A 22,267-nucleotide genomic window follows, 5' to 3' on the forward strand; every position below is an offset into this window, starting at 1 on the left:
TGGTCATTTTGGTCTAGAAAAATTCAAGTGTGGGTCATTGGTTCAAGAATGGTTCACGTGTTTATTTCCATTCCATTTCACTCATTCATTAAGATCTCCTCAAGATTATTCAAACCCTAATAAATTTATCTTCAAGGGGTGCTCATTTCACCATCATTTTGGCTTGAGAGGCAAGAAAACTTCAAGTTTGCACAAGTTGGCACAAGGTTGGTTGACCAAATTTACAAGAATGGTTAACTTTTTGTCCAAAGCCCATAACTTCTTCAATTTTCAACCAATTTACAAGATTCTTTGAGAAAAAGGTCCCTAAGGAGTTCCTATACAACTTTGATTCAAAGCTCAAGCATCAGCTCAACCTCTAAGGACCTCAATTTTGGAAAGGGCTAAGTTGCCAAATTAGGTCAAAATCTTGTCATGACCCCTACTTGGCAGCCATGCCATTTTCATCTCAAGTACTCTTTTGATCCCATTCCTTTTGAATAATGTTAAGCTTATGTCAAAGATAATTTGGCCTAAGTTTAACTCAAAATACACGAAGGAATCAAAATTTATGGTGTCATGAACTTGGGACCTCGAGATGCCAAAAGTGTGCCAAGACTGCTTGACCAAATGCCTGACCTAGAATGCATGTCACGACCTTAACTTTCAGCACTTGCCATTTCAATCACAAGCCTCCATTTGAGTTGATTATTTTTGCATTAATTTAATTTCCATGAGATGAGCATTTGGCACAAAGAAAATCAGGAAACGTACGAGGGAATCTCATTTGGCCTAAGCTCAAACATTGTGTCATGAACTTTGTTTTGCTAGAAGCCAAATTTTGCAATTATAGGTCATTCTTCAATCTAGGACCACCACACATGTGCAAACTTGTTTTTCTTAGCAAAACGTGTAGGTTGGAGTGTAAAACAACCAGGTTTTATGCCCAAGTCACACTTTTCACCCTTGTTCTCACATGGATTACAAATCACAATTTTCCCATCTCATTCACACGAATTCAGATCCATTTCACATGTGTGAGCTCACCAACACATTCCCTATAAATAAAGGAAGTTTTTTCCTTCATTTGCAAGTTTTAAAAGCCAAAGAAACTCTGCAACCATTTGAGCCCGATACCTCAAAAACCAGATAACGATTTCTTCGATTCAAGCTCTTTTAGCTTCAAATCTCCATCAAGAATCCCTCATCGACGCCTTCTGAAGCTACCTGGAGCATTACTTTGGCTTGGAACTCCTTGGAACCAGATCTCCAAATCCACTATTGTTGATCTTTGAAGCTCCAACTAAGAAGGTAGTTATGAGTTAAATTCTTGAGCAAACAAGTTACCACACTCTTCACCTTACTCCACTGATCAAACGCCCTTTTCTATATCTAATTTATATTCAGTATTCATCAGGTACATTTTCGTCCAGTTTCAGCTTGCGACTTTGTTGGGGACTGCAACCTAGTTTCTAAAAGGAGTCGAGCCTAGTTTTATTTGATTTCTTGTTTGTTGGGTGTTTATTTTCATATGGTCTGCTTTTAGCATTATGTGTGTTTATTGCATTCATCTTATTGCTTTTGATATTTCATTTGCTAACCCATTATGGATATCTATATTTTGTTGTTGTTGGGTGGGGTTAGTGTTACTTGAGAGAAGCTCTACACCTGAGTTTGAGTATATATATAAGATAGACTCGTGGATAGTCGTGTTGACCTGCATTTCATGCGTTGGGTTGGCATGAGACCCACACTCAGTCTATATTCACTTGGGGGTACTTTTGTATTATGAGAATTCACTACGACAAAGAATTTTCACTTGATTCCATGACTTCAAGAAGCCTTTTAGGGATCACATTTGAAGACTAGTACATACTTGTGAGTGGGATATTGGGTTTTTACAGGAAACCAAGCTCCTACATAACTTATTTTTCATGTAACATCAAGCAGAATGTTCAGATTATACAGAATGTGCCATGTTGTTGCATATCATTTTCATATCATAAAACATGATTACATCATATAACTTTTTTTGCATATGCATTTCCATAGAATCCGAGAGCCTAGTTTGTTGTCGAGTACTCAGAGATAGCATGAATCCTGGCAGAAAAGGTGTGTCCAGTTACAAGTTTATGGATCCCCAGTTGAAAACTTTGAAGGGATTGGGAACTCGTCTAGTTCTGGATCACAGAGAATATTTCAAGAAGGCCTATAAGAATCTCCTAGGTATTCTCAACACTTAAGTGAACACTACCATAATACATACTTCGGTGTAATTATATGACCCTCCATTGAGGTGTTTAACTTTTCAGGATTATCAGTTAGCTCCAACGTTGGAGGAATACTCACATATCTTGGGAGTCAGAATTAAGGACCAGGTTCCTTTCGTCAATACCAAGGAACTGCCTAGGTCTCATATGTTAGCCGAAGCTTTGCATCTAGAGAAGAAGGAAGTTGAGCTCAACCTTAAGCCTAAAGGTGGTACCCATGGTTTTACTTTGAAGTTTTTGGTAGAGAAGGCCATTTCCTTTGCTGATGTTGAAAGTTGGATTGCTTTCAACACCGTTTTCTCTTTGCTCATCTATGGGATAATGTTATTTCCTAGTATGAAAGACTTTATGGACCTTGCATCTATTCACACATTCCTGTCCAAGAATCTGGTTCCTATGCTTCTTGCTGACACTTATTACTCTATTCATACAAGGACTCAGAAGAAGAAGGGTATTATCGTGTGTTGTGTTCCTCTGTTGTATAGGTGGTTTATTTTGCACCTACCCAACAAGGGTCATTTCTTCGAGAACAAAGACAATCTCAAGTGGTCTCAGAGGATCATGTCTCGGACTGCTGAGGATATTATATGGTACTCTAGAGCTTATGATGATGTCAAGGTCATCCTTACTTATTGTAATTTCCCCAATGTACCCCTCATAGGTGCAAAGGGTGGAATTAACTACAATCCAAGGTTGGCATTGCAACAATTAGGTTACCCATTATTATGCAAGCCAAATCCCGAGCATGTGGAGGAGTTTTTTTATATGAAGGGGTTGATAATCCGTAACTTCTAAGGAAGTTCGTCATGGCTTAGAGGGAGGTTCATCTTCAAGGAAGGTCTGAGCTAGGGAAGAAGAATTGTGTGGCCAAGGAAGCTTATACACAGTGGGCCAAGGACAAGGTTGAAGAAATTATGTTACCATTCCCGTTTGAGCCATCTATGAACATCCAACAACCCGTGCTTACATTTGTTCCTACCTCCGAGTTTGGGAAGCTCAAGGAGACTATCAAGAGCTTAGAGAAAGAGAATGACGATCTCTGATCTAATCTTGGTAAGCTTATGAGGGACAAATCATACTTGGAGCTTAACCTCAACCAGAAGAGTGAAATGACATCCCAAGAAGTGGAGGAAGCCCAATAAGAGCATTTCAAGAGGAGGAAAGTAGGTGACACCTTAAAAGGAACTATTGATAGTCTGTTCGTCAAGAAGCAACAGCTCTCCGACGCATAGTATCAAGCATGCAAGATAGAGATCAGTTTCCAAGACCAACTTAAGAAGCTTCAAGAACAGTTAGAGAGTTGCAAGAAGGAGTTGAAAGAAGAGAGAATACATACTAAGCGGTTGGAGGTTTCTTTATCTCAGCACCAGACAAAACTCGACAAGCGGTTTGAGGAGATCCGAGGGTTGAAAGGTCAAGCACATCATAGTAGAGAAGATACCGATCAATTTCAACATGAGGCTACACATTGGGAAAGAAATAATCGTCATATGAAAGTACTCTTGGATCAGAAGGAGGTGTTGCTGCAAGACCTTTTGAGTAGACCGGTTCAGGCTATACCGTCAAGGATGCACAATGGGGGTTGATACAGTGGTTACTTAGTTACCTTGGGGGGTTTTTCCATTGTTACTTTTGAGCACACTTGATGTAGCCCTTGGGGAAAAACTGCAATAATTGTACTCTTTGTTTCATTGTTATGAATATAAAAGGGTTCTTTTTACTATCAGTTTTATCTTATGCCTTTATATCCTATGCTTTATAATTACTTACAACAAATAAGGATTTGAGGATTCCTTGGAAAATTTTATTCGAAAGAACATTAAAATATTTTTGCATGACATATCATTCATTCATATGCATTTTTTCTATCCAATAACAAATGCTTACTCCCATATTCATCCTCTTCAGAAAGACGACGAATCGACATTAGTATAACACCAGAGCCAACAAGCAGAGAATCATGTCCAAATACAAACAAGAGAATGCTTTAACCAGAGAGGCCTTAGCTCAACTTCAAGGTAAGATGGATACCATTTTGGAACATCTCCAAGCTCTGAGAGACAATGTTGTTATTGTCAATCCGACTGATGCTATTATTTTAACCACTGCTGCTGACACAAATCTTGTTGTCATGGATCCTATTGACACCATTGTTCAACCTACTACTGTAAGCCAACCTCCGTTTACATCTGGCCCCAATAGGTTTGCTACTGTCTACCCGTGGGAAATGCCTTATAGTTATGATCCACATTTTTCTAGTGGATATCCTTTCATGCCGTACCAGCCTTTCACTGCTTCATCTTCCAATGTGAATTTTGTTGCCTTCCTTTGGGGGATGCCAAATCATTTCTCTGCTTAAGAGGTTGCAATTGAAGAGACTCATCCACCTGTTGTGAATGTTGACAGTGCTGAAGACCAAGAGCCCGAGTATAGGGGGCCTCCTATCACTTTCCAGATTCCGACTCAACCAGTTCAACAGAATCCTTATGTGTCAGCTACTTTGGTTCCACCATTTTCGAACAACGTTGTGCTCCGGTATGTTCATTATGGGGCACCTCTTGCTACCAATGTACAACCTGGGGGGGGGGGGGGATTTTCTCAAGAGGGAACTCAAACTTCTCAGACTTTGAATCCTGCTTTGTTGTATCAAATGTATCCCCAATTCATGCCACAACCTCCGCCTGCTCAGAATGTTGCCCAACCTCCTCCAAGGGTTTCCACTCAAAGGGTCCCCGGTTTCAATCAACCTAGGACTATAGAGTATTAGCTCTTAGTGGAAAGGATTCATGCTATTGAAGGTTTCTCTGCTCATGGTTTGAATGCTAGAGAATTGTGCTTAGTACCGAATGTTGTGCTCCCGCAGAAATTCCAGGTACCTGACTTTCCCAAGTACAAGGGATTGAGATGTCCTCTGTAACACCCTTCTAAAATACCCCAAATATGTAATTAAAATAACAACAACAAATATCAGAGTAATTATGCATCAAGGGTGTCACACAACATTAAAACAACATAATAACTGTCATGCTCATTATTTAATCAAAATAACATTTTTGCACAATTCGCAGCGGATATAAATCAACTCAACCATTCCACAAACATATAACGTATTACATGAAAAATGGTTCAACAACCGACAATAAACAATTAAAACATCCCGTCCCGATGTTACATCTATCAGAGCATGACCCACTACGGTGACTACACTAGACTCCAAGCACTAGCTTCTACTCAACTCATTGCTCGTTACCTGAAAAATAATTGTAAGGGTGAGTTCCTCAATCGATGTAACAAACATTATAAATTATCATGTTATGTTAAGTAATTTAACTCATTAATCACCCAATATCAACACAACTCATATACATACTCAAGATCAATACCACTGATACACATACAACAAACCAACAGAATGCAACTCTAATGAGACTCGACTCGTCATGCATGTGGTACCATTCGGAGTAAAACTCCCAACTTAAAATCATTGCCATTTTAGTGGGCATCAAGGCATAAGCCTTCAACTTTCAACTTAAAATTTTGCCAATCCAGGCCAACGTGGTGTGAGCAAAGCTCCGACTTAATGCATATGAATGTACATGGCATACACGACTTTAAACTGTCAACAACATAATAATAATATCAACACAACAACGTTTTCAACAAAAATCAACTTATAATCAACTTTGGCTCATCAAGCCTCCAACTCAGTATTTTCAACAACTTTAACACAACTGATCAACATATTTGGATCAACATTTCATAACATAAACCCAACAAAATTATTCCTCACAATCAACTAAAGTAGGCCAATCACCAATTACGTTCACAACATTAAAATAAAAATTTTTCTAATTTCCAACAGTGTTAACCGGTTAACACCCTGGGTTAACCGGTTAACGCAGGACAAAAATACATTTTCTGGCAAAACGCAACAGTGTTAACCGGTTAACGCCCTGGGTTAACCGGTTAACGCAGGCAAAACAACACATTTTCACAATTTATAACAGTGTTAACCGGTTAACACCCTGGCGGAAAATGCGGAAACTCTGCATTCTGCCTTGTGTTAGCGCAGGAACTGCTGTTTTGTCTGCGTTAACACCCTGGCGGAAAATGCGGAAACTCTGCATTCTGCCTTGTGTTAGCGCAGGAACTGCTGTTTTGTCTGCGTTAACCGGTTAACCCAGGGTGTTAACCGGTTAACACTGTTATAAATTGTGAAAATGTGTTGTTTTGCCTGCGTTAACCGGTTAACCCAGGGCGTTAACCGGTTAACACTGTTGCGTTTTGCCAGAAAATGTATTTTTGTCCTGCGTTAACCGGTTAACCCAGGGTGTTAACCGGTTAACACTGTTGGAAATTAGAAAAATTGTTATTTTAATGTTGTGAACGTAATTGGTGATTGGCCTACTTTAGTTGATTGTGAGGAATAATTTTGTTGGGTTTATGTTATGAAATGTTGATCCAAATATGTTGATCAGTTGTGTTAAAGTTGTTGAAAATACTGAGTTGGAGGCTTGATGAGCCAAAGTTGATTATAAGTTGATTTTTGTTGAAAACGTTGTTGTGTTGATATTATTATTATGTTGTTGACAGTTTAAAGTCGTGTATGCCATGTACATTCATATGCATTAAGTCGGAGCTTTGCTCACACCACGTTGGCCTGGATTGGCAAAATTTTAAGTTGAAAGTTGAAGGCTTATGCCTTGATGCCCACTAAAATGGCAATGATTTTAAGTTGGGAGTTTTACTCCGAATGGTACCACATGCATGACGAGTCGAGTCTCATTAGAGTTGCATTCTGTTGGTTTGTTGTATGTGTATCAGTGGTATTGATCTTGAGTATGTATATGAGTTGTGTTGATATTGGGTGATTAATGAGTTAAATTACTTAACATAACATGATAATTTATAATGTTTGTTACATCGATTGAGGAACTCACCCTTACAATTATTTTTCAGGTAACGAGCAATGAGTTGAGTAGAAGCTAGTGCTTGGAGTCTAGTGTAGTCACCGTAGTGGGTCATGCTCTGATAGATGTAACATCGGGACGGGATGTTTTAATTGTTTATTGTCGGTTGTTGAACCATTTTTCATGTAATACGTTATATGTTTGTGGAATGGTTGAGTTGATTTATATCCGCTGCGAATTGTGCAAAAATGTTATTTTGATTAAATAATGAGCATGACAGTTATTATGTTGTTTTAATGTTGTGTGACACCCTTGGTGCATAATTACTCTGATATTTGTTGTTGTTATTTTAATTACATATTTGGGGTATTTTAGAAGGGTGTTACATCCTCACAGTCACATCATTGGATTGATACATGAATTTGGAACCCGACAAGATAAGGACGTGGAAAGATTTTTCTGATGCATTTTTGAATCAGTACAAGTATAATCTCGACATGACTCCTACATGATTACAGTTGCAAAATTATTCACAAGGTCTAATGAAACGTTCAAAGAATACTCGCAAAGGTGGCCCGAAATGGCTTCATGAGTCATGCCTTTTCTGTCTGATACTGAGTTGGTGGACATATTTATGGGAACTCTCCAAGGTTTATACTATGAAAATATGGTTGGTAGTTCGTCTTCTAACTTTTCTAAGATAGTGATGATTGAAGAGAGGATAGAAAGTGGTCTCAAGATAGGAAAGATCATTGGTGGTAACAATAGTCAATAATATGCAGCTTGGTAGCTTTCAAGTAGTTATGTAAAGAAAAAGGAAGGAGAAACAAATTCTATAACAAAAAGTGTTCCTCAATATCAAGCTCTTATGGCCCCCGCACCATATTTCCCTTATCCATATATGGTTGCTACTCAGTTCCAACAACAACCTTTCCAGTATCAACCGTAGTTCCAGCAGCCTCCCCAAGCTCCACAACAACAAACTCCTTAGGGACGAGCTCTATAAAAGCAATATCAGAACAACGGAAACCAACATCAGGATCGTCGAAATCAGAACCTAAGGCGTATGCAATATACCAAGATTCATGTGCCATACACGCAATTATTACCCTACCTGGTACATGTAGGGGCCATTGTTCCCAAGGAAATTCCATCGGTAATGTTCCCTTATAATCCCAAACACAACCCCAATGTATCTTGTGCTTTCCATGCAGGGTATATTGGGCATTCAACTGAAGATTATTTTGTGTTCAAAAGCAAGGTGCAAGAACTCATTGATTAGGATATTTTGTCCTTCACCGAAGAGAAGCCGGATATGAAGAATAATTCATTACTTAATCATGATGGGGTAACATTTGATGCAATATTTTGAAGAAGATGGGATAGAAATGGTCAGTTCAGTGGGAGATTCAAGGACGCCGTTATTAGTTATCTTAGTGAATTTGCAGAAGCATGGTGTTCTGAATGATGTTCATAACAATTGTGAGGTATGTAAGGCCAATCCAGATAGACGTGAGGAACTCAAGGCATGTGTCCAAGAGTTGATGAATCATGGGGTCTTATAGTTTGCAACAACCAAATCCATAGAAGAGGTTTCTATTATCGAGCCAATTGAGATTGTGTACCGTAAGAAGAAGGTTGAAGCTCCGATGAAGAGGATACAACCTATCAATCTTCGTGTTCCCACATCTTTTCCGTACCAAGATTCCAAGGTGGTGCCCTGGAAGTATAATGCAACTATCTATGTTCGGGGGAAAGAAATCTAGTTTTCCGAGGTAGAAATTATCAACATAGTAGGAACAGGGGGCTTGACCTACATCGGTCGTGTGTTTGTGCCAAAGTATACTCCCAAAGTCATCACAACATCAGTGGTGGTTCCTACTCCTAATCCTCGGGCAAGGGCATATATGGTTATCCCTACCGTTTCAGTTGAAACGTAGGAAGGTACTTCCAGTAACACAACTAAGGTAGGTACCTCTAAGGGCAAGGAAGTAACCAAGGAACAGGAGCGACTTACTGCAGAAGAAGGGAAAGAGTTCCTTAAATTGATGAAGAAGAGTGATTTTAAGATTGTTGACCAGCTGGGTCAGACTCCTTCAAAGATTTCAATTTTGTCACTGTTGTCCAGTTTAGAGACTCACCGTAAGGCTCTACTAAAAGTTCTTAACGCTACTCATGTGATACAAGACATAACGATGGACCAATTTGATGATGTAGTGGCTAACATCACTGTAAATCGATACTTGGGTTTCAACGAAGCAAAATTGATAGCTAAGGGGCACATTCACAACAAAGCTTTTCACATTTATGTTACTTGTGCAGACACTTTAGTCTCTAGGATCCTAGTTGATACATGATCTTTACTCAATATGTTGTCGAAGAGCACATTGAGTCAATTGTAGTCTGAAGGACCAGAGATACGGGCTAGTGTACTGATTGTCTGAGCTTTTCATGGATCAAGGAGGGAAGTCATCAAAGAGGTGGATTTGCTAATATGTGCGGGTCCTCACCAGTTTATCATTACTTTTCTAGTGATGGACATTCATCCCGCCTATAACGTCCTATTAGGGAGGCCGTGGATTCATGATGTCGGGGTAGTAACATCCACTTTGCATCAGAAACTAAATTTCATGGATGGAGACAAGCTTGTGATTGTCTGTGGTGAAAATGATATTTTGATCAGTGAGTTGTCATCATTTCGATATGTGGAGACATAGGAAGGGATAACTAAGGTCCCTTTCCACTGTTTGGATTTCGAGGATGTTAGCTCCACTCCTGTGAATTAGAGTCAGTCAATAGTTGCAGTGTTATCTTCAACAAAAAGTTCTAGGAAGACTGTTGAGAAGGTCCCTCACTCCGGTTGGGGCTAAATTATGGACGTAGTTGAGAAACATGACTACTTTGGTCTTTGTTATCATCCTGCTTCCTGACATCCAAGTGCAAGGGGCGCAAGAAGTTCAATCCCGTTCAGTTCAGCAGCACATGCTACCAGTATGTTCTTTTGATAACAATGGTGGATGGGGCAGGCTCCAGCAAGCCAGCAATCTCCGGTTTCATCCGCAAGTATCTTCTTGGATTCAAGCTAGATATCTTGACCTCTACTATAATCCTTGTGGTCTTTTCAGAAGAGATTTAATGCATATTTTTCTTATCCCTTGCCCTCACCGAGGCATGTGGATAGCTTGTAAGGGCTTTCCATTGTTTTAAACGCATTATAAAATCAATGAAAGGCAGTTTTTTACATTAAAAATCAAGATCCCTTTTTTACTTATGTTATTTTTACTTTTTCACTAAAATAAAAATGGCAAAAGTTTCTTTTTCTCTTTTAAATTTTTTAAAATATCATTCTAAAATAAGCTCATACACATGCAGAACAAATAATTGCACTAAAAGCAACTTGGCTGAAGTTCGTTGTAAATCTGGGTTTTCGATTAACCAAGTCGAAGACGACGGTGAGGAAGATTGTGAAGTACCAAATGAACTTGCAAGGCTTCTTGAACATGAATAGAAAGAGATTAATCCATATAAATACCTGATAGAAGTGATCAATCGGGGTTCAGAGGAAGTCAGAAGAGAAGTCAAGATTAAGCCATCCCTCGCCGAGCAGGTACATAGTGAGTTGGTCAACTTACTTCGTGAGTATGTTGATGTATTTGCCTGGTATTATCAAGATATGCCTGGGTTGGATACCAATATTGTTGAACATCTCTTACGGCTCAGGACCGAGTGTCCTCCGGTTAAACAGAAGCTTCCCAGAACCAAACTCGACATGGCACTGAAGATTCGAGAAGATGTTAAAAAGTAGTTTGATGTTAGTTTCTTAGCTATTATTAAATATCCTCAGTGGGTTGATAATATTGATCCGGTTTCGAAGAAAGATGGGAAGGCCAGAAGGTGTGTAGATTACCGAGATCTTAACAAAGTGAGTCCGAAGGATGACTTTCCTTTGCCTCATATTGATGTTCTGGTCGACAACACTACTCAACACTCAATATTTTCCTTCATGGATGGGTTTTCAGGGTATAATCAAATAAAGATGGCTCTAGATGACATGGAAAAGACAACTTTTACCACACCCTAGGGAACCTACTGCTACAAAGTCATGTCATTTGGTTTGAAGAATGCAGGGGGAATATATCAGCATGTTATGACGACTCTCTTTCACGACATGATCCATAAAGAAATTGAAGTTTATGTAGACAATATGATTGCCAAATCCAAGACTGAAAATGACCACCTGGACCATTTGAGAAAGTTATTTTCCAGATCCGAAAATTCAAGTTGAGGTTGAATCCTGCAAAGTGCACCTTTGGGGTCCGATCCGACAAGCTGTTAGGGTTCATTGTGATTTAGAAGGGTATTGAGGTTGATCCCGATAAGTCAACGCCATTCAAGACATGTCATCTCCCAAAATAGAAAAAGAAGTCTGAGGCTTTCTTAGACGGCTTAATTACATTTCAAGGTTCATATCTCATTTAACAGCTACCTGTGAGCTGATCTTCAAATTGTTAAGTAAGAATCAAGAGATCATATGGAACAATGATGTTTAAGAGGAATTTGGCAAAATAAAACAATACTTGTAAGAACCACCAATCTTGAAACCACTTGTTCCTGGTAAGCCACTAATCACGTATCTTATCGTGTTAGATGAATCAATGGGTTGTGTATTGGGTCAACATGATGACACGGGCCAAAAAGGGCATGCAAATTATTACTTAAGCAAGAAGTTCACCGATTGTGAGACCTTATAATAACTCTTGGAGAAGACATGTTATGCTTTAACTTGGGCATCCCGACGCCTAAGACAGTATATGATTTACCATACAACTTTGTTGATATCCAAAATGGATCTAATAAAGTACATTTCTAAATAACCTGTTGCCGGTGGAAGAATTTCCCGATGGCAATTGCTGCTAACTGAGTATGACATCCAATATGTAACACAAAAAGCTATCAAGGGGAGCGTCTTATCTGAATACCTTGCCCACCAACCCGTTGAGTGCTATCAACAGATGAAATTTGACTTTCCTGATGAGGACATCATGTTCATTCGAGATTGCAATATCCCAGGCCCTCACGAAGGACCTGAACCAAGAGCGCGATGGACGCTCGTGTTCGAAGGTGCCTCTAATGCAAAGGGACATGGGATATGGGCAATCATCACATCTCCGAATGGTTTTCACATTTCGTTTATCGCTAGATTATGCTTTGATTGCACCAACAACATGGAAGAATATGAGGAATGCATCTACGACATTGAAGCAACTATTGACTTGATAATCGAGATTCTTGAGGTGTATGGAAACTCTGCTTTAGTGATCAGTCAAGTTCAAGGAGACTGGAAACTCAAGACAAGTAGTTGATTCCATACAGAGAACATGTGGTGAAGCTGACTCCCTATTTTGATAAATCACATTTCATTATATACCAAGGGAAGAGAATCAGTTAGCCGATGCTCTAGCTACTCTGGCATCCATGTTTAAAGTCAAGTGGAAGAATGAAGCACTTGCCATCCATATTGACCACTTGGGTGAACCAATGCACTGTATAAAAATGGAGGTTGAATCTGACGATAAGCCTTGGTTCTATGACATTAAGAGATATATGGAAAAACAAAAGTATCCCAAGAAAGCATCCATCACTGATAAGAAAGCTTTGAGTAGATTTTCTTCCATGTTCTTTCTAAATGGGGATGTGCTGTACAAGAGGAATTATGATTTCGTGTTGCTCAAATACATGGATAGACACGAAGCAAACATAATCATAAGGTTCATCCACAAGGGTTGTGATGGTGTACATGCCAAGGGGGTCGCCATGGCCAAGAAGATCCTTCGAGCTGGTTATTATTGGACAACCATGAAGGTCGACTGTTACAACTTTGTCAAGAGGTGTCACAAATGTCAAATATTTTGTGACAAGATGCATGTTCCTCCAATTCCATTGAACATACTGACTTCTCCTTGGCCCTTCTCCATGTGGGGTATTGACATGGTTGGCATGATTGAACCAAAACCTTATAATGGTCATCATTTTATCCTTGTTTCCATTGACTATTTCACGAAGTGGGTTGAAGTTGCTTCCTATACGAATGTTATAAGACAAGTGCTTACCCGATTCATAAAGAAAGAAATAATATATTGCTACGGTGTTCCTAGCAAGATTATGATTGACAACGCCAATAACCTTAACAAAAAAATAATGAGTGAGTTGTGCCAAGAATTCAAGATCGAGCATCATAACTCTTCACTATACCGGCCCAAGATGAACGGTGTCGTCGAAGCAACTAACAAGAACATCAAGAGAATTATACAAAAGATGGTCAATATGTATAAGTATTGGCATGAGATACTTCCTTTTTCTTTACATGGATATAGAACTTCAGTACACACTTCTACTTGGGCAACTCCTTTTTCACTTGTATAAGGAATGGAGGCGGTTTTTTCTATTGAAGTTGAAATCCCCTCTCTAAGAGTTATCATGGAACCAGATCTTGATGAAGTAGAATATGTGCAATCCAAATATGATCAGCTGAATCTCATTGAAGAGAAGTGTTTAACGACTGTCTTCCATGGTCAGTGTAGCGGTGTATTCGTCGCTATATGATCTATTGGTTAAATCATAAGCAAAGTATACAATAAACATAGAGTCGCCACCGCACTTTTATTTATCCTAAGGACTGGCTAAAAAGCGAACAAAAGCCTAAGAAGTTTTACACGTAGAAAACCAATGAAAAGATCAGAGATCGGGGTAAGGGGTAAATTACGCAAAGGGAAGGTGTTAGGCACCCAATGCGTCCTAGGTACTCCTAGGGAGCCCTTTTCACACTTTGTTGTTTGAAAATTATTATTTGTCATGACATAAGTATTGTGCAAACATGATTGGGATGATGAGAAAAGAATGTACAAATTAATTATTTTTGTGTTTGGATGGATAACCATTGCCTACGTACCTTTACAGGATCAAAACCTCGTAGTTCGGCTAAAAATTTCCAAAAGTTAGTGGATTCAATTTTAAACACAAGCCCTAAGGTTTTACGTTACCCATGGGAGAAAACTCGACCTTAAGAAACAACAAGTCCACCATGTGAGAAAAGCTTCAACTTGCTAGAGAGGGGTTAACCCTATAATAAGCAAGGAAGACTTACAATTCAATCAACTAAGGACAAATAGGTGAGATTAATATCAACCAACTAGGGTAAATCAAACCTATAGCTAATGTATGAAAACTTAACAAACATGGACACAGCCACAAAATCATTTGAATGGGTGAAGTTATTTGGATTATTTACAAAAAGGTCAAAGTATGATTAAAGTCAATTCAAAATGAAGTATTTACACAAATGAAGTTTGGAAAATCATGGACTTAAGGTCCAAGTTTCTAATTTGGAAAGAGGTGAGAATGTTTGCACAACACTTATTTCAAGTTTTTAAAAGTATGTGTGAAAAGGTAGGACACAATGGGATGAATGGATAATGGTGGAATGTAAAACTTCTTAGAAGGGTCCACCTCTTGAAATCATATAGAAGATGATTCAAGTGGGTCCTTAGGAATAGGCTACGAATGAGCAATAATATGAACATGATAACAGATGAAAGTAAATAAAAGCGGATACTGGATGCCACTCAATGGTCTTATACCTGTCTCCTAAAACAAGTAAGGATATCAGAAGCCACTATATGGACTTACACTAATCTCCATCAAAATAAAACAAAAAAACAAAACAGGGAAATCAACTGCCAATCCATCTGGACTTATGTTAACCTCCATAGTATGATCCTAGGAATACAAATGCCACATCACAGGGACTTACAATGAATCCTCACATACAACAACAATGCTCAAACAAAGAGCAAAAAGGATATGAGTGACCAATGAGGTCTTACACTCTATCTCTTCCATGTCATAGGAACAAAAGCCAATCAATATGGACTTACAATTGTCCTCAATGGGAAAACATCAATGTCACGAGGACAAAAGAAATGATCATGCACTAATGGCAAACAAAGATGATAAATGCACAACGGCAAATCAATGATAGTAAATGCACAATGGCAATCAAGTAATCATGTATAAATGAATCAAGTAATCAATCACATAAATTCAAGTAGCACACACTATAACCATTCAATGAGGCTCAAGCAAAAGGTTTGACTATGAAAGTCCACTGTAAGAGGTAAGCGTCGCTCTTAACCTTGCCATTGAGGGGCTAAGGTGAAGCAGATGAAAGGGTATGAGGGGTGTGCCTCATTGCTTCTATCTCAAGTCCGAGAGAGCATGTAAATATAAGAATGTGGGGGAGTTCAGAAAGATGGAACTCTTTCCCCAATTGGACTCGATAGATCTTGGGTTTGGATCTCAATGCTACAACCATGTAATGGGAGCAAGGAGAAGACTCACAGAATAGTGGGAGATAGGCTACATATCTCTTATATCCACCAATTGCCTCTAATGAGGACTTTTCCTGCTTGGGACAAACATAAACAATCACAAACATTGCCTCTTAAGGAGGACTTCAGACAGTTTGCCCGGCCAAATAACAGCCGGGTCTCCAGACTACATGAAGAACAGAGAGTCTACCTCAATGCAAATTGCTATTTAAGCAAAGCAATGCAAGTTCTTAAGAGAACTGAGCAACTAAAGGTACCTGAAATCAGTCAAATATGATCAGCATCCCAACATAAACAAAACAACAACAATAAGAATCAATCAACAATCAAACAATGATGTGCATAGTGTAGCGGTGTATTCGTCGCTATATGATCTATCGATTAAATCATAAGCTATGAGATACATTGAAATTTCGAGTCGCCACCGCACTTTTATTTATCCAAAGGACTGGCTAAAAAGCAAACAAAAGCCTAAGAAGTTTTACACGTAGAAAACTAATAAAAAGATCAGAGATTCTGGGTAAGGGGTAAATTACGCAATGGGAAGGTGTTAGGCACCCACTACGTCCTAGGTACTCCTAGGGAGCCCTTTTCACACTTGTTGTAAAATATTGTTATTTGTTATGACATAAAGATTGTGCAAACATGATTGGGATGATGAGAAAAGAATATACATATTTTATTGGGTTATTGGGTTCGAACGGATGAACCCGTTGCCTACGTACCTTCCATCAAAGGTAAGGATCAGAACGCCGTAGTTCGGCTAAAAGATTTCCAAAAGTGGGTTAGGTTCAATTTTAAACACAAACCCTAGGTCTTACGTTATCCACGGGAGAAAACTCAACCTTATACAAACAACAACGTCCACCATGTGAGAACAGCTTCAACTTGCCAGGGAGGGGTTAACCCTATAATAGGCAAGGAAGACTTACAATTCAATCACTAAAGACAGAAGGTGAGATTAACATCAACCACTAAGATAAATCAAACCTATAGCTCATGTATGAAAAGATTAATGGACAAAGCCAAAACAAGTGAATGAGTGAAATGACTAGTTATGATTATGAAAATGGAGTCAAGGTATGATTAAGGTTAATTCAAATAAGTATTATGAAATGGAGTTTGAAAAAAAGGTCAAGGACTTAAGTCCAGGTTTTTAGTTAGAAAAACATGAAGATGTTTGCACAACACTTATGTCAAGTTTAAAAGATAAAGTGTGAAAAGGTTTAGGACATAATGAATGATGAATGGATGAAGATGGAATAGTAAAACTTCTTAGAAGGTTCACTTCTTGAAATCATATAGCAAATGATTCAAGTGTGTCCTTTGGAATAGCAATGGATAATAATAAACAAATAAAGAAGAAAAAGCGGATATCGGATGCCAATCACTGGTCTTATACCAATCTCCTAAAACAAAACGGGATGTCAGAAGCCACTCAATGGTCTTACACTAATCTCCACAGGCAAAGAAATAAAAAAGCGGATACCGGATACCAATAGATGGATTTACACCAGTCTCCTAAAACAAAACGGGATATCAGATGCCACTCAATGGACTTACACTAATCTCCACAGAAGAAAACAAGAATGAAACATGGAAGTCAACTGCCAATCTATCTGGACTTAGGTTAACTCCACAGTATGGTCCTAGGAAAACCAATGCCACATTACTGGGACTTACAATGGATCCTCACATACAAGAACAAAAGCAACAATATGATCACAGGAATGCAAATGCCAACTTACAGGGACTTATAATTGCAACCTCTCACACAAACAGATGAACAAACTATGATCACAGGAAAGCAGATGCCAACTTACAGGGACTTATAACTGCAACCTCACATACAACATCAAACAGATCAAATTATGATCACAGGATAACAGATGCCAACTTACAGGGACTTATAACTGCAACCTCACATACACACAGATAAACAGAAGATATGAGTGACCAATGAGGTCTTACACTCTATCCTTCCATATCACAGGAGCAAATGCCAAAGCAATGGACTTACAATTGTCCTCAATGGGCAAACAACAATGATAGCATCACAAAACAAATGAGATGATCATGCATTAATGGCAATTGATGATGATAATAAATGCATAACATACAGGCAAACAAGTGCATATGAAGCAATCAATCAAGCAATGAATATCAAACAGCACACTCTATAGCCAAACAATGGGGGCTCACACAAGAGGGTTTGACTTTAAAAGTCCACTGTAATGGGTGAAGGTCGCTCTTAACCTGGCCATTGAGGGGCTCAGGTGAAGCAGATGAAAAGGAGATGAGGGGTGTGCCTCATTGCTTCTATCTCAGATCAGAGAGAGCATCAAAGAAAGTGTGGGAGTTCAGAAAGTAGGAACTCTCTCCACATTATTGACTCGATTAGATCTTGGGTATTTATCTCATTGCTTCAACCATGTAATGGGAGCAAAGAGAGGACACACTGAATAGTGGGGGATAGATTGCTTATCCCTACCTTCCACCAATTGCCTTACTTGAAGGACTTTTCCTGCTTAGGACAAATTTAAACAAACACAGGCATTGCCTCTTAAGGAGGACTTCAGACAGTTTGCCCGGTCAAATAACAGACCGGGTCTCCAGACTACATGAAGAAGAAGTAATTATACCTCAAAGCAAATGCTAAATAGCAAAGCAAGCAATCAAGTTCAAAGAACTTAGGCAACTAAAGTACCTGCAAAAGTCAAACCAATTAGTAAACAGCTCAACAGTCAAAATCAAAAGGAAATAACCCAATAGTCAACCACAGAGGGATCAGTGGTGCAAGGCACAAAGACTCAAGCATATGAGTCAACCTACAAAACAAGTGTTAGCACACGATAAACAAACCAACTCAATCAAAATTGAAAGGTCTTTGGGGCATTGGTGCTCAACCTGAAACAGATGAACTCAACATAAGCTTAGAAGACCACTAGGACTAGCCTAGGGTCAAAGATGAAAGAAAAAGTCAAGGCAGCAAGGGAAAGTCAACCCAAACCAAGTCTAAACATTCAAGAAGCATTCTCAATTGGATTCATAATTATATCATGCATCATGGTCATTTCATATGCAAAAGGATGCAAAGCATGGCAAGAGAAGCATACAAAAGTCAACAGCAAAGACTTCATTCAAAAGTCAACTCAAACAATCCCAAAAATTATGAAATAAATCACACTCAATCCTAACATCTAACATGGTATACATGTAAAATTTCATGGCATTTGGATGAGAGGAAGGCAGTCAAGTAAAATCATGAAGTCAAACCAAATTCAAGTAAGCATGGTGAAAGTCAACAAACATGGGTCAACTTCAAAAAATCATATCAAATTGAAAACAGAAGAGAAATGAATGAGATTAACACCAATGCAAAGCTCAAGGTGTCTAGTTATCACATATGAAATTTCATGATCATACAATAAGATTTGAGAATTTCACAAAAGATTTGGCAAGGTATAGCACAAAAATTCAACAAATGAACAAGTATGGAAGAAAATTCTCAAATAAATGGAAAACAGCAAGATTAATTCCAAGAAAATTCATACATAAACTAGACATGTGATAGATGATTCATGCAAAATTTGGGGTCAATTGGATAAGAGGAAGCATGTGAACAAAAATTGGGAAAATACATGATCATGGTATAGCACCAAATGTGACACATAACTTCAGAAAATCATAACTCTCAAACCACAAATGATAAATGCACAAACTTTATATGGAAATGAAGGTCAATGTGTCTAGTTTCACCACAAAAAATTTCAAGCTCATTGGATGCAACATGAGAATTTCACAAAAGGAATGGCTCAATGTGTCATTTATGCATACATGTTGGGAAATCATTTATCATTTAAAATCCAGCCACTGAAAAATTAATTAAAAATCACAATAAAATAGTAGACTCATTTGTGATCATGATGGAAAAAATTTCATAATTTTTGGAGTTGAAATGAATTAAAAATAAATTGTTGAAGTTTGGTGAAATAATGGAATGAACATGAACAAAATGCATGGCAATTGGGGTCAAACCAAGGTCAACCGTGGCATTCTTGTAATTCTGGGCTCATTAATCAAAACTGCAGCGTTTTGGGGGGCGACCAGGAAATGTTCCTATTGGCTCTCAGCCAATGGAACAGTAGCACGACCAACCAACTCAAATTTCTGGTTTTTGGAAAAACCCTAGGGTTTCTAACACAGCATGGCATTCATGTCTCAACTTCAAGATCATCAACCAAGTTCATTATCATCATGTTATCATCATAACCAACAGCAAGCAAACAGCATACAACATAGTTCTCATGGCATAAGTTTGAAAACAACAGCATCATGGAATTTCAAGCAAGTTCATCATCATGAAAATAAATTCCCAACATAAACACACAGCAGCATGGCAATGGTACACATGTAGCATCAACATAAACAAACAAAACACGAGCAACAAATGTAAACAGTACCAGCAAGCAAACAATGGCCATACGACATTAACCAATCCACAGAACAAACATGATCCAAGGGAGAATTCTGGAAATGCTTAGGGTTCTAGAGCAACAGCATACAACCATCATCATCATCATTCGACCAAATAAAACAAACAACAACAAATGGAATTTCTGGACAGGGCAGGTTTGAACACAGCAAGGTTTTAGCAGCATCTTCATATTCATCAACCATGTTCCTCATCATATCGAAATTAAACAACCACATGGAAACCACAAATGCAACACAACCATGATGCTCATATAACAAACAGCAATCAACATACATGAGCTAGTTTTCTGGAAAAACAACAGGATTTATCATGGCAGGTTTCAGCAGCATGGTTCATGGGGTTTCAAACAGCAGCAGGGTTTAATTAGCATGGCAGCTCATGTTCATCAACAAAACTCAAACCTAGTTCATCTAAGCAATCACAACAGCATACACATTGTCATTGAAAACTCATCATTAATTGAAAAAATAAACAGCAAGGCATATGGCATAGCAAGTAGTAGTGGCTCATGCAATCAAAACAAACAACAGCAGCAGTATTCATTCATCATCATGTTCATCATTTAAATCACCCAACACATGAACAACAGCATCAACCAAAAATCATGGCCATGAAGCAACATTAATCAACAGCAAAACACACATAAACATGGGGAAAATTCTGGACAGGGTAGGGTTCAATACAACAGTGCATTCATCATTCAATGTTCAAACATGGAAATTTCGAAATGTCCAGAAATCCAAATCATGCATACCAATAGCATCAACATACTTCAAGCATCACAAATATATCATCACTTTTCACTAAATCATTGTAAACAAGCCAAATCGAAGAAACATATATTTGCTCATGAAAATGAAATTCCAGATTTCTTGCAACATGGTCAACCAAATCAAGCAATCTATAGTTTGTTGGAATCAGCAAGATGTAAACTACTTAAAGCATGGCATCATTTGAAAAAATGTGTGAATCGAAATTTTACCACAACTGAAGTTCAGTGCTGATGCAGTGCTTCCTTGGCCTTCAAAGCTCAAAACAGGTGGCCCTTATGCTTGGAGATGTTGGATGGTGAAGTTCTCTTGACTCAAGAATGCTTGGAAACAAACAAATAACCATCTGCTATTGTTGATAGCTTGAAGAAAACAGAACTTGAGAGAGGGTTCCAGTTGTGGTTTAATGGTTCAAATGACTCTCAAAGGCTGGTTGGATGATGATGGGAACTAAAGTAGCTCGTGATTTCTTGAGAGTTGAGCAGGAAGATGCCAATTGCAAAAATGGAGAATGAGAGGAGAGAGTGTTTTCTGGTTGTGTGGCTGCTGCAAAACTAGGTTTAGAAATGCTGAGAATGAACTTTATATCATCTGTTTAGAGTTGGATTAGGGAGTGCTAACAAGGATTAGCCTAAATGGATTCTTTTGAAAAGTTACTAACTTTGAGCACATGGAAGTGGAGGGTGTGTTTGACTGCACGATTTTGGGCTGGAAAAGCTGCAGAAGGACATTCCAATTGCTGCTTGTGGTCTGCACAGAAAATGCTGTACCTTGCTTTTACTTAATGACCAATTGTACAATTTGCCAACTTTGCCTTTTGGTCCAAAATGGTGGTGTAATGATGAAATGATCATGGTTTAAGGCTTGGAACAAGTCACAAATATGGTTTAACACATTCCCCAATTGTCCAAATTAAGAAAAAGTCAAAAACTCAAAAAGTCAAACTTGAGTCAAACTTTGATTTTAAATGAAAAAGGTCCAAAAATGCCATTTTGAATGGTAAGGTTTTAGGTCATGAAATTTATATTTTTGGAAAGAGGATGAAAAATGTGGTTTGTAGGAAAAAACCCCACCAAATTTGGCCTTATGGTTTGAGAGATATGGCTTGTTGAAGTTCAAAAATTGGTGAAAATGATTTGATCATATCTTGACGACCACACATGGGATTTGAGAGTTCTTGGACTTTTTGAAAATGGGAGGACAAGATCTTCAACTTTCATGTTGGGCAAAAATTCATTTGGAGCTTGTATCATGATGTAAGTTTAAGATCAAGAAGTTTCCATTTTTGGCAGTTGAAATTACAGGTCCACTTTCTATTTCTGGAAAATTTCTGATTGGCTTGATTTTCTTCCATGATGAGGTTGGACATGATAGATGAGGCTTATACAAGCATGAATGAGCTCCTTCAAATCAATTCTATCCATCAAATCACTGATTAAATCAACAGTTGACC

This window comes from Lathyrus oleraceus, chromosome 5 (genome assembly GCF_024323335.1).
Source record: "Lathyrus oleraceus cultivar Zhongwan6 chromosome 5, CAAS_Psat_ZW6_1.0, whole genome shotgun sequence".
Taxonomy (NCBI): domain Eukaryota; kingdom Viridiplantae; phylum Streptophyta; class Magnoliopsida; order Fabales; family Fabaceae; genus Lathyrus; species Lathyrus oleraceus.